The following is a 12,358-nucleotide window of genomic DNA, read 5'->3' as shown; positions in this document are numbered from 1 at the left end:
TTTCAATCCAAGTGATAAGGAGGGCCTAGATAAAAATTGAAAAGAGCAGTGTTTTCTGAAATCCTCTGACTCTGCCAAGGCCCATTTCCAGCTCTTCCCTCATTATTTGGATAAGCTGAAGGTTTAAATGAGAAAGTTTTCCTTGGCAAATATTTGTTGGCACTGCAACCCAACCCACTAAATATACCAACCCAGACAAAGAGAAAAGACCGCTTCCAATTATAAATGCTTAGATATTTCTGATGCATGACTCAATGTTGTTTGGGCTAGAGACAGAGTTTGGGGGGAAGTTTTGATTGGCAACGGAGGAAACCAAAGAAATAATTTTGCCAACATCTGATGAACTTCTCAAATTCCTGAATGATTCTGGCACAGGAATCTTCTCAGCCTTCCATTTCCCTTGGCATTTTCAGGGCTTGAATCATTCTGAATTATCAGTGGTCCTGAAAACAAATCCTAAATCATATTTATTTGTTCAGTGTTATAATTCCAGTTTACACAGGAGCTAAGATAATGAGTGCCTTCTACATAAGAGGTTACTAAGCACTGTTACACATACTGGTACTTAATGCTTTTGCCACTGGTACATGGCTGGCTGCCTGCAATACATGTCTTCCTTCCTGAAACTCAGGCTACTGCCTCTGAACCGCCACTGCCTACTTCCCATAAAATTGTTCCCATGTAATTGAATTTAAAATTACTGTGACCCCCAGCCTTGAGCAATCGGCCACATTACAAGACATGGATGCAATGGGGTTTAAAGAGGCTGGCATTCAAGTTCTTTATTAGGGAGTAGAGGTCATTGCAGGAAAAGCAGGGAAAAATTTTTTCTGAATGGTGCAGCTGAGATGTACCATGGTAATCTAGTAGAGTTGCCTACAAAGGCTGGGAACCGCCACTGTCATGTAACTTTAGAGTATGTGTTCTGCAGATTCTCTGCACATTCATGTGGACCCACAGTAGACCCTTCCCTCAGCAGTCACAGAACCCACGCGCACAGCCCCTCTCAACCTCACCACCATGTTCAGATTATCCCTTCTCTGCAGAACAGGGCTGTATCTGGAGCCAGAATAAAAAGCACTGATTAAAACTGCTTTGACAACATAGATTGTATGTGTACCCATTTCACAGCCTTTAGATGGTAGGGCAAGTTTTAGCCCATACAGCAGTACAGACAAAACTAGATTCCCTTTCATGCAGCTGCCTAACCTAAAGCAATCTCTATGCGCGCACACACAAAATTACAGCATTCATGTATTTATGGTAGGCATCATTGTGGGAGTGGCTAGGTCATTGAATCTACATTGAATCTATTTCCCTGTGTTAAGTATCCTCACACCTTCTTGTCAACCATCTAATTGGGCCATCTTGATTATCACTACAAAAGTTTTTTTCTCCTGCTAATAGCAGCTCATCTTAATTAGCCTCTTACAGTTTGTATGGCAACTTCCACCTTCTCTGTATGTATATATATCTTCTTACTATATGTTCCATTCTATACACCTAATGAAGTGAGCTGTAGCTCACGAAAGCTTATGCTCTAATAAATTTGTTAGTCTCTGAGGTGCCACAAGTCCTCCTGTTCTTTTTACTGTAGGAGCTGTGCACCACAGTATTTTTCACTAACATTTCAAACTACTACAATTCGGTGGTTTGGACCACTGTCGATCATCAATTTGTACTAGAGCATTATTACTTATCTGTATTTCAAAAGCATCTAGTGGCCTCAAGAAAAACTGGGCCCCCCATTTTGCTAGCTGCTGTGCATACACATAGTAAAAGATAGTACATGCCCCAAAGAGTGTATAGGCTAAGCTCCTGAGTTAGCAGTCCATCCATATTTAGAAAAAAGCACTTGAGCACATTTTTAACTTCAGGGATGTGCTTAAATTCCATTAAATTCAATGGCACTTAAGCATATACTTAGAATTAAGCATGTGTTGGTGTGCTTTGCTGAATAGGGATAGCCTGGTGAATTGGTGCTTTAGATTATAAACTGAATAAAGACAGCATAAGGAATAGATAAGACAAAGGAAAGATTGTCATCCCAGTTTTAGAGATGGGGAACTGGGGCACAGAAAGATTAAGTGGTCACACAGGTCTGAATAAAGAAAAGGAGTACTTGTGGCACCTTAGAGACTAACAAATTTATTTGAGCATAAGCTTTCTGAATGGAACTCAGCTAGCAAATCCCATTCTAATGCCTTATTTAAAAGGCCACTGTTCCTGTCATATAAAAAGAGTAATATAGTATTCTACAAGAGCATATTTTCCTCCTTTCTTGATCTACTGGAATTCCTGATAAAAAACAACAGAATATCACCATGATTTAAATGTAAAAGTAATTTAAATTAAAATTTACAATAGAAAAAGTTTTCCAGAGGCTAGAAAAAAAAATCCGTTCAGTGTGAAATCCTTATTTAAAAACAATTCTACAAAGCTCTTACTCATTATGTGTATTGTGGTAGCACCTGGAGTCCACAGTCAAGGACCAGGACACCATTGTGCTAAGTACTGTGCGCACGCACACACACACACACACATATATATATATATATATATAAAAGACACCCCCTGTCCTCAAGAGCTCACAATTTCAGTTCTGCTATAAATGGTCCAGAACACCACAACTTACAATAGCAATTCAGCAGGCTTTAGGGGCATCACTGCAGTAAATGTTTCATAGGAGAATCCAGTTAGATTTGTATTCTGCACTGGTGAGCTTCTGTCTTTCTTTTCGTTAAAAGAATACAATAATTAATTATTAGTGTTTGTTTCTTGATGAACAAACAGGCCTGGGCCACTTCTCCCTCCCGCACTAAACAGGAGAGAAAAAAAATGTCATAGCTCATTAACAAAAACAATGCAACCCTGAAAACATGCATGTGCTTCAAAAAAAGGAACCATTTGTTACCTAACAAAGGAACTGGCAAAGACACTCTTTGATGTTAAGGGAGGACCATTTGTTCTCATGGGCCAATGAACACCCAAATATTTACAAGCTGCTCTCAGCAGACTGATTGCAGTTAGGCCCAATGCTCTTGTACATGACTGCGGTGGGCGGGGGGCGGGAAATAGTACAGAGAGGTACTTCAAAAAACAGAGCAGGTCTCTTCATTAGCTGAGAGATTATTTTAGTGAAATCTATTCCCCCCCTTTTAGTATCATGTTTTCTTTTATGTTAATTTTGTGCCAGCTTAAAGTTGAATTCATTGATCTGCAACATCTTTAGCTTTAATTTTTTTTCTCCTTCTCTTACCAGGGAAATGAATTCAAATCATTTGCATTTATTGCCATGAGTAGATGGCCTCATCTGCAGCCTTTAGTCTGACTGAATTGCTTTTCTGCTTCACGAGACACGTAGCATGGAGCTGGAGCATGCCCCTTTGTCGTTCTGCTATAGTCAGAAACAACCTATTTGGCTCCTCTGTGTTTTTATTGTATTGATCATATGCAAAATGGATAATAAACAAAATTATATTACCAGATGCAACGGTTGGATGCATCTTATGGACCAAATCAATCGCTTGGCAAGGGGAAAGAAAAAAATCTTGCTCTCAGAGATGATTTTCCTCGCGAAAAGGATTCTCATCAACTGAAGCACACTCAGGAGGGAACTTGCATTTCCAGAAGTCTTCTCCAAGACCAGGTGTGCACACGTATGTATGCCATGCAAAATCACTTGTTTGGAGGGAGACTCGCTCCTTTTGGATTAACTTTAAAGTGGATTATTTATTTATTTTTTTAAAATAAAAAGCATCCCCATTTCATGTTTTTAACCTACAGAGAGGTCTGAGAGATACTGCCATGATACATGGAAATACAGCATTTACTAAAGAAATCAACAACGACAGATACAAACAATTAGGCTTCTACACTCTGAGTTCTAGTTTAGTCTCCTTTGTTCACCAGCAACCACACTTGGCCTGGAACTCCACACAGCACAGAGAGAAATTTAGTGGCTGGATAATACAATGAAGGTAAATGTATCAGTACAGATATTAGGTACCCTTGGATTAAATAGGACAGTATCTACCTATTAGAGTGGTAAACATTTCCCTAAGGCCTGGGCTTTCTTACTATTATGACAGGCTGTTGGACTCGGCATTGGAAAATGCCTAAGACTCTATTAACCTGTCTCCTCAGAAGCTTTCATTCATGGATACATATTTTCTTACACAAAAAAGACTTCTGGCTCAATAGATGCTTGTGCCCTTCTATGAATGGAACTAGTGGCTTCTTTTTCCCATCCAGTTATCTCCCAAGTCCTCCTCTCCATACCTAAAAGTTCCTAAAGCACCATTTTAACAAACCCTGCCTGCTGATTGTTACCCAGATAACGGGCTTCTTTGGGCGGAGTCTTTTCTCTAGCTGTGTCACTGTTTCTAAACAAAGCACAGACAGTTATGTCCTCCAGTCCCAAGTTCCAGCCCATCCGAAGAGAGAGCAGTGCGGAAGCACAGCAGAACATGCAATCACTGTGTGATTTAGAGAGAAGGCAGGTCTCCCAAAAGTTGTAAAAAATAAAAAGGATCAACTTTTGCAAAGTTTTATTTTTAAATGTCACAGAATGATTGGTTTCTCCCACTCATAGTGCATGTCATGGTGTTGCAAAGGAATACTTCCAACTCCACAACCAATCCCTTCCACTGCATTCCATCTAGCAACAGTATTCAAATAGCAGTTAAATCATCAGAATCAGTGGCTGTGGCCAGGTCATGGGACCTGCCTAAGGTTTTTTCAGTCACTGTTGTGCTATTTAGAACACGTCCAAGACACACGACAGAGACCGAGGGAGGAGGTCAGAGGAGGAGATTTGAAAATGGAGAAGGAGCTATCTATTGATGCCGTGGGAGCCAAGGATTCACTTCCAAACATCAACCCTTTTCTCTTAGAAGATGGGATTGGAGGGCTCCTTATGGAGTCTCCAGCAATGACCCCACAAAGGCATTCTGCCTTATTCCGTGTGGAGCGAACGATGGACGAAGTGCTGAATTCCTCCTATTGAGTTCCAGTTTCATAGTCTCTCTGTGGGTGAAATTCACCTCTGCACAGAGAGTCAGAGGATTTTAAGACTCACGCTTGCAAAGTGGGGATTGTATGAATCATCTACGGGAGGGCGAATTTCAGCCTCTCTGGATTAGGCCCCAATCCTGTGCACACATATGCATGTGCTTCACTTTAAGCACACTGGTAGTCCTCGTGAAGTCAAAGCACCTTCACTAAGTGTTTTCAAGATTGGGGTTTAAATGACTTTTTAAAATGACTCAATTGAAACATTGTTGCTGTAACTTACACAGGTCAAACAATAGAGGTCTAGGATGGAGATAATGAAGGCTCAGGAGCCAAATCCTACTGGATGTGGTTCAACTACATGATATTGGGCTAAATATAGAAATCATTGGGTGAAGTTTTATGGCCTGTGTCATGCAGGAGCTCAGCCTAAATGATGTAATGATCCTTGTGGCATTACGGATCTATGAATACTAGCTCAGTAGCTGACAAATCTACAAGGACCTTAGTGCCAGCAGTTCATGGTCCTATATTTTTATCATCAGAATTTACTCCCTGGTACAGCTGGTTAACAAGATTCAACAAATAATTTGATTAATTAAAATATTAATCCATTGAATAGTTTAACTAATTGTTGCCCATCTGCACAGCTGGCCTGGTGACTGGAGAAATATATCTGCAAATAATTTCATTAAGAATAGTATTTTTCAATTAATCTAGATTTTTAATTGTTTGCCCCTCTAAATCTCCTTATGTCTCTAGGCTATGTTCAAGATCTTGACATAGGTTTAGCAAAGCACTTAAAGATGTGCTTAAATGTAAGCATGTGCTTAGGCCCCATTGACTTCAAGCAGGTGCTGAAGTTCTTTGCTCAGTAGGGACTGACTTAAGTATATGCTTAACTGTTTTGCTAAATTGGCACCATAGTGGAGAGAGAGAGAGAGAAAGTGCTCCAGAAAATTAGCCTAATGGACATGTCCTAGAAGATCAAAATGGTTGAGACCATCAATAGAGGAATACACAGACTAAAGCTGTTCCTTTCCCACTCTCTCACTAGTTTTGTCATTAATCAGCAGATGCTGCTGCAATCAAATGTAAGTAACACATGGAACTTTCCACATGGTGTCTAGCCAAAGAGAAAAATGAGAGTCTGCTAGAGGCAGGCCAAAATTACTCCAGGGAGGTAAAGCATTTGGGAAGGCAGAAAAAGACTACAACAATTGTAATTGCTTTGTGCTGCTATAGTGCTATTCAGCCCAAGATCTCAAAGCACTTGGCAAACCGTTAACGGGGTCTCATAGAGCAGCATTACCTTGGACGGGTTCTATCTGTTTCATAGGCAGATGCTGTTATATCTGAGTCACAGATGCATGAAGTGGCATGCTCGAGGTCACACAGCAGGACAGCAACATGATCACGAGGAGAACCCAAGAGTCCTGACTCCCAGGCAACCATCTCATTAAATATTTTACAAGAGTGTTCTATCTAGATACTTACGTAGTCCTCGCCACTCTCATATTTATCATAAATTACTACATGACAAGTTTGGAAGATGGCAGTTGAGTTTCCTCACCCTATCTTAGCTAGTGAGACCCAGCTTTCATGGATACCATAGTAAATCCAGAGTAACTCCCTCTGGATCATGCCAGTTTTGTATAGTGTAATCAAGCACAAAATGTAGTCCTAATCCTGCAGTCAAAAATCCAATTAATGGGTCTGACTCTCCTCTCACTTACACTGGTGTAAATCAGGAATAGCTCCATTAAAGCCAGTTTGAGTGGGAAGGGATCAGGTTCATGGATTTCAATGGAGGAGGTGCACAAATGAGCATAGGTAAAGAGTACACAGGTTTCAGGCTGGCTGTCTACATTTGGGTGAATTTCACACAAACAAGAACTGCAAGATACCACACACTGCAGATACTGGCTTTCAGAGGTTCCAGTGATGGATAAATAGATAAAGACCTCAGTAATGTGGCCTTCCCCCACTTATAGCATCTCTGTGGTAAGAATAAATGTATCAGGGTTCTCCATCCTTTGTGAAAAGCTAGTCAGGTCAGATTGGCAAACTACTTAACCAAATACTAGATAAAAAAGAAAAATATATATAGGCGATATACATGGGCCTTTTAATAGCTGTTTGTAAATATATTTCTAATAACTCATTCTGTCAACATGTGCATATTTCCATTACAAGGAAATATTCACAAGTGGCATTCCCACTGCGGATGGATCCATTTCCTTAATGAAATGCACACAGTTTATTTTACAAAGTTTAATTGCTTGAAAAATGAAGATCGGATTTCTTTATTTCTACTCGTGGCACTGAAATCATTCCAGCTCATATATACGACAAGCAGAGAGGTTAATGGAGCTTTTATTGCAGTGACTTAATAGCAAAGCCACCTTAAAATAAATATAAATGCTCTTCTACCGTGTGAAAGTTTCTATAAGTTGCTTACAACTGACTGGTCTTTAGTCCAGTTGACTGATTGGACAAACAAGCAGGAAGTTATAGCACTGAAACCAAGTTATCGTGCCCCTATATTCATTAAATACAGGAATATCTAGATGAGCTGACATTTGGCTGGAGCAGCAGACTGGTGATCAAGACTCCTGGGTTTTCAGATCTCCTGGTTTCCAGCTCTGCCACTGACTGACTGTGTGCAAGTCTCTTCTGCGCCCACTGCCTCAGTTTACTCCCCTGTAATATGGGTTCATAATACCTCTCTCATATCAGCTTTACAAGTCGCTGCTTAATTAAAGAACAATTGTAAAGCCCTGCGTGAGCCGCAGCGAAATGTGCTACAAAAATGCAAGAATTCTTATTACAAGGGGCTAAGCTCGTTAAAAGGCTCATCTGCAGCACAGGTAGTTAGCAGGCACTGAAACTGGTACCTGCAGCACTGAGCGCCTGCACCTAAAGCAATACGTGCATCCGTTGGTAGCTTCAGTAGGCTCCCATTTTCCTAAGTGGTGCAGCCAGGAGAGGGAGGGTGTGTGACGCACACTGAACCATTATGGCATTACAAATGCACCACCCTATTCTACAGCCCTTATTCAGGCCCTTAGCACCTTGCACTGAAATCGGAAGGAGGAAGGTTGCCATTGTGGGTAAGGGATTACATCTGACGCATTATGCTTTTTAAAACATCAGCTCAGCAGTGGGCAGAATTACTGAGCTGAGTTTGGATTTAGCCTGAGTAAGGCAAGCAGAATTGGGCCCTCAGTCATTTGTAGCCAATTCACACGTACATGGGACCTACCTCAAATTGCCAAAGAGCAACTTCCAGCTGAGACCAGATGAACAAACATCTTACTGCCTGGGCTAAGGGGATCAGGCCCCATTTGGCTGCCATGTCTCCTGTCTACTGTGAGGATCCTGGTGTGAATTTCATGTGGACAGCAAGACCGTCACTTCATGGAGGGCTCTGCTAATTAGTTACATCTGCTGTAGAGTCTAAGCACCAGTTACAGCATCCCATTCTAAATGTAAGTGAACGGACTGCCAAGAAACCATCCACCCAGAACAGTCTCAGGCTGCTGGTGCTTAGATTGGATGGGAAAGCCAAACCGGATATTCAAAACTTTCTCCTAGTTGCTGCTTTATCAAGCCCCAAAAGAGTAAATGGCAGAGTAATATGGGTATCTGAATGGTGACTTGAGAGACATGGCTATTTATCCTGATGGAAAAGTCCTATAAAATGTAATTGAAAATGAATGCTTTTCAGACCATCCTACGCAGTTTCATGGAGGATTCTATCCCTGCTATAGAATTAAATAGAATGGTTGGCAGTGGGAGGAGGGGGAAAGGAGGAAAGAATAACCCCTAGAAAGGATCTCACTCTGTGTTATGGTCCATTCACACATACAGCCATTTCCTTTGAACTCTCTTGGCGATTGACTCCTACCGGGTTATAGTGCAAAGGTGGAAGGAAACTGATACAAAGGGGTTCTGAGCCCCTTCTGTGACATGCAGAGAGCCTTCATCTCCTACCTTCTTTACAGGAAATTGGTGGTGCTCAGTACTGCGCAAAATCAGGCGCAAATTGGTTCTGTATTTCTTGGGTGTGGTCCATTCAGTTTATGAGTTGATGTTCTGTGCAGAATCATCCCATTTAGAGTGCCCGAGGGCCTGGTCTGCCACTGTATGCAAACACAGCCCTTTGTAGAGCTTGTGGCCCTCCAGAAGGCTAAATAATGCTTTGTCGTCTTGTACTCTTGCTTCATTTTGGTGTCATTACTCATAACTAAAAGTTCTCTTGCTTGAGTTACTTCTAGGCAGCCTGGTTTAATTCCAGTAGGAGGTCAGGAGTGGAATGCCACTCTGAGCTCTGCTGCTACCGTACCCCAAAGATATAAAGCATGGAACTCTCACTCTAGTCTCTTTCCATTGTCTGTTCACTTCCTATATGACTCTACGGGCACCAATGAAAATGCAACATTCCTCAGGTGCCTGCATTAACCCTGGTATCTTCCTCTTAGGCTAGGAGATGCTGAGGTAGCACAATCACTGCCTGGTGTTGAGTAGGAGTTTAAAAGTGACTTCTCATTTATTCCATTCACAGTGAGATTATCTGAAGGTGGGGTAATTGCAGCACGCACAAACTATGCAGTCTAGATTTTCAAAACAACTCTGCATATTGAGTGTAAGTTGGGTGCTGAGCTATTTTGCAAATCCGACCCCACATGTTTGTCCTTCGATGTTTGTGGAGGGGTAGGGGGGAACTGTGTTTGATGGACTGTCAGTTTCAGGATAACTGCGCCTCTGTGATCCCTTGAGGACATCCACTTAAGGTTTCCGGCTCCCAGCCATCATCGCTGGTGTGCGGAGACCCACATCTCTCAATGCCAGACCAGGGTTTGAAGGCTATTCAGCTCCTTTCCTTACATTGTGGTAACTCCAGCAAACCAATCTATCTAAGGTTTTGCTTTCACTCAGAGGTTGACAAACAGTGTATTGCAAGCAGTTAGAAACAACGATCCTACTCTTTCTATGCAAGCACCCTTTTTCTTAAGGTAAAAGCATTACAGAGATAACATGTAGAAAAACAGTAAGAGTTCCTATATGCATGCTAAAGGTTTACCAGAGGTCACCCATCAGTCTCATGGGGTCCCAGGAAACCAAAGTCCTTCCAGCCCTTTCACCAGGGTTGCCTCTGCTCCCCAGAGAGAGACAGCCATATTCATTTGCTGGATCAGAGGGGGAAAAAAAAAGCCCTTGGGCCAGTTCAGACACAGACTCTTTAAGCCAAAAGCCCTTTCCCCCGTAGTCTCTGGAAAGTCAGTTTAAATCAGTGTAAGCAAACCTCCCCAAAGGGTGGTACCTCTCTGGAAGAGTTTACAATGTGTGTAATCACCTTAATCTTCCTCGTACATCCCCATGTTAGTTCCTGAAGGAGCTGTGGTAACCCTCTCCCATGAAGTAGAACACAGTCATACATACAAACCCTGACCCACAGGGATACCTAAACATACTACAATATGTTCCCCCCACAAATACCGCACACGGGGTTGCAATATCTAGCAGACTCTTTTCTTTGCTTGTTGAATCTCTTACTTTACACTTGTGAGTTTGTGAATGGACAGTCATAGCAATTATTGAAGTGCCTCTGTATTCTGGGCTCTAAGATGGAACATGTGGCCAGTAGAAAACCTATTTTCTTAGCCTTTTGCTTGCTAGCAGTGAAGTGTGTGAATCTAATCAGAAGGCTAATAAAACATACAGTTCTCCTCAACCTAGGTATGCCACAGAATTAAATGCAAGCGTTGACGGATGGACTGCAGCACATGAAAAGCTTGATGTGTGTCATAAGGTTGTTTTCTTTTCATTGAGTAGCTAGCATCCTATTAGCCAGAACGCTATGTGCATTCTTCCCCAAAACAGAAACATTAAGCTAATGTTAAGTTACTGCATAGGATTTAATCAGAACCCAAAACAGGGACAGGGGCGTTTGGATCAAAAACTGAAATGCATCACCATGGGCCAGTATTGGTGGTGTAACTTTTAGAGTGATACAAAAATGCTATTGAAAGACCTACAGTTAAGCAATCTCATTGAAGCATAGTCTGGAGTATGTACATACCCACTTGGCTGCCTCCACTTTCCATATTGGTATTTCATGCTTTAGAGACAGTGGAGGTGAAGATACTGCCAATTCTAACCTCCTGCCCCCACAAAAACAAAACAAAAATGCACACAAACAAAAAACCCATCCCGCTCATCACTTCTAAGAAGAGTTTGAGTGTGAGCAAATCTCCTCGTAGCCCTCTACACGTTTGCAGGGGTCAAATTTCTCCATCTGGAGTACTGTGTCCAGTTTTGGGCCCCACACTACAAAAAGGATGTGGATAAATTGGAAAGAATCCAGCGAAGGGCAACAAAAATGATTAGGGGTCTGGAACACATGACTTATGAGGAGAGGCTGGGAACTGGGATTGTTTAGTCTGCAGAAGAGAAGAATGAGGGGGGATTTGATAGCTGCTTTCAACTACCTGAGAGGTGGTTACAGAGAGGATGGTTCTAGACTATTCTCAGTGGGAGAAGAGGACAGGACAAGGAGTAATGGTCTCAAGTTGCAGTGGGGGAGGTTGAGGTTGGATATTAGGAAAACTTTTTCACGAGGAGGGTGGTGAAACACTGGAATGCGTTACCTAGGGAGGTGGTAGAATCTCCTTCCTTAGAAGTTTTTAAGGTCAGGCTTGACAAAGCCCTGGCTGGGATGATTTAATTAGGGATTGGTCCTGCTTCGAGCAGGGGGTTGGACTAGATGACCTCCTGAGGTCCCTTCCAACCCTGATATTCTATGATTCTATGATCTCTGTGCAAGGTAAGAAAGAAGATAGAAACATACTACAGATTCAGTCTGTCAAGCCTATGAGGGTAGCAGGGGTATTACGGATCCTCCATTAAAAAATGAAATGATAATCATTGCACTGTGCAGCTTGAGGTGCTGTCACTCAGTTGAGATATAAAACCAAAGTCCTGACCACAACCGGTCTTTAAAAATCCCATGGAACTGTTCACAGATGTGGTAGCTCTGCAACTATGGACAATTTCCAGCTCATGCTGTGGCATTCTTCCTCCCTAAGTCCCTGCTGCAGTCAGAAACAGATGCGGTATTCTTCATTTCCTGGCCTGAAATTCTGTACAGTATTGCTGCATGCCGTATTTCAGCCCGGGGGTGGCTGCACTGTAAGAACAGGTCTATAAAGCAGCTTTCAGGGCGAGAGGTGCGGAACAAATTCACGTGACTTCCTTTTTTCTAGAAGCCCTGTAATAAAGTAACTAGTGGGGGGGGGGGCGCACGTGCTCTCTACTGGATGGAACTAGAACTGGGTTCCAT

This window comes from Lepidochelys kempii, chromosome 21 (assembly GCF_965140285.1).
Source record: "Lepidochelys kempii isolate rLepKem1 chromosome 21, rLepKem1.hap1, whole genome shotgun sequence".
Lineage (NCBI taxonomy): Eukaryota > Metazoa > Chordata > Testudines > Cheloniidae > Lepidochelys > Lepidochelys kempii.
This window is presented reverse-complemented; position numbering follows the sequence as displayed.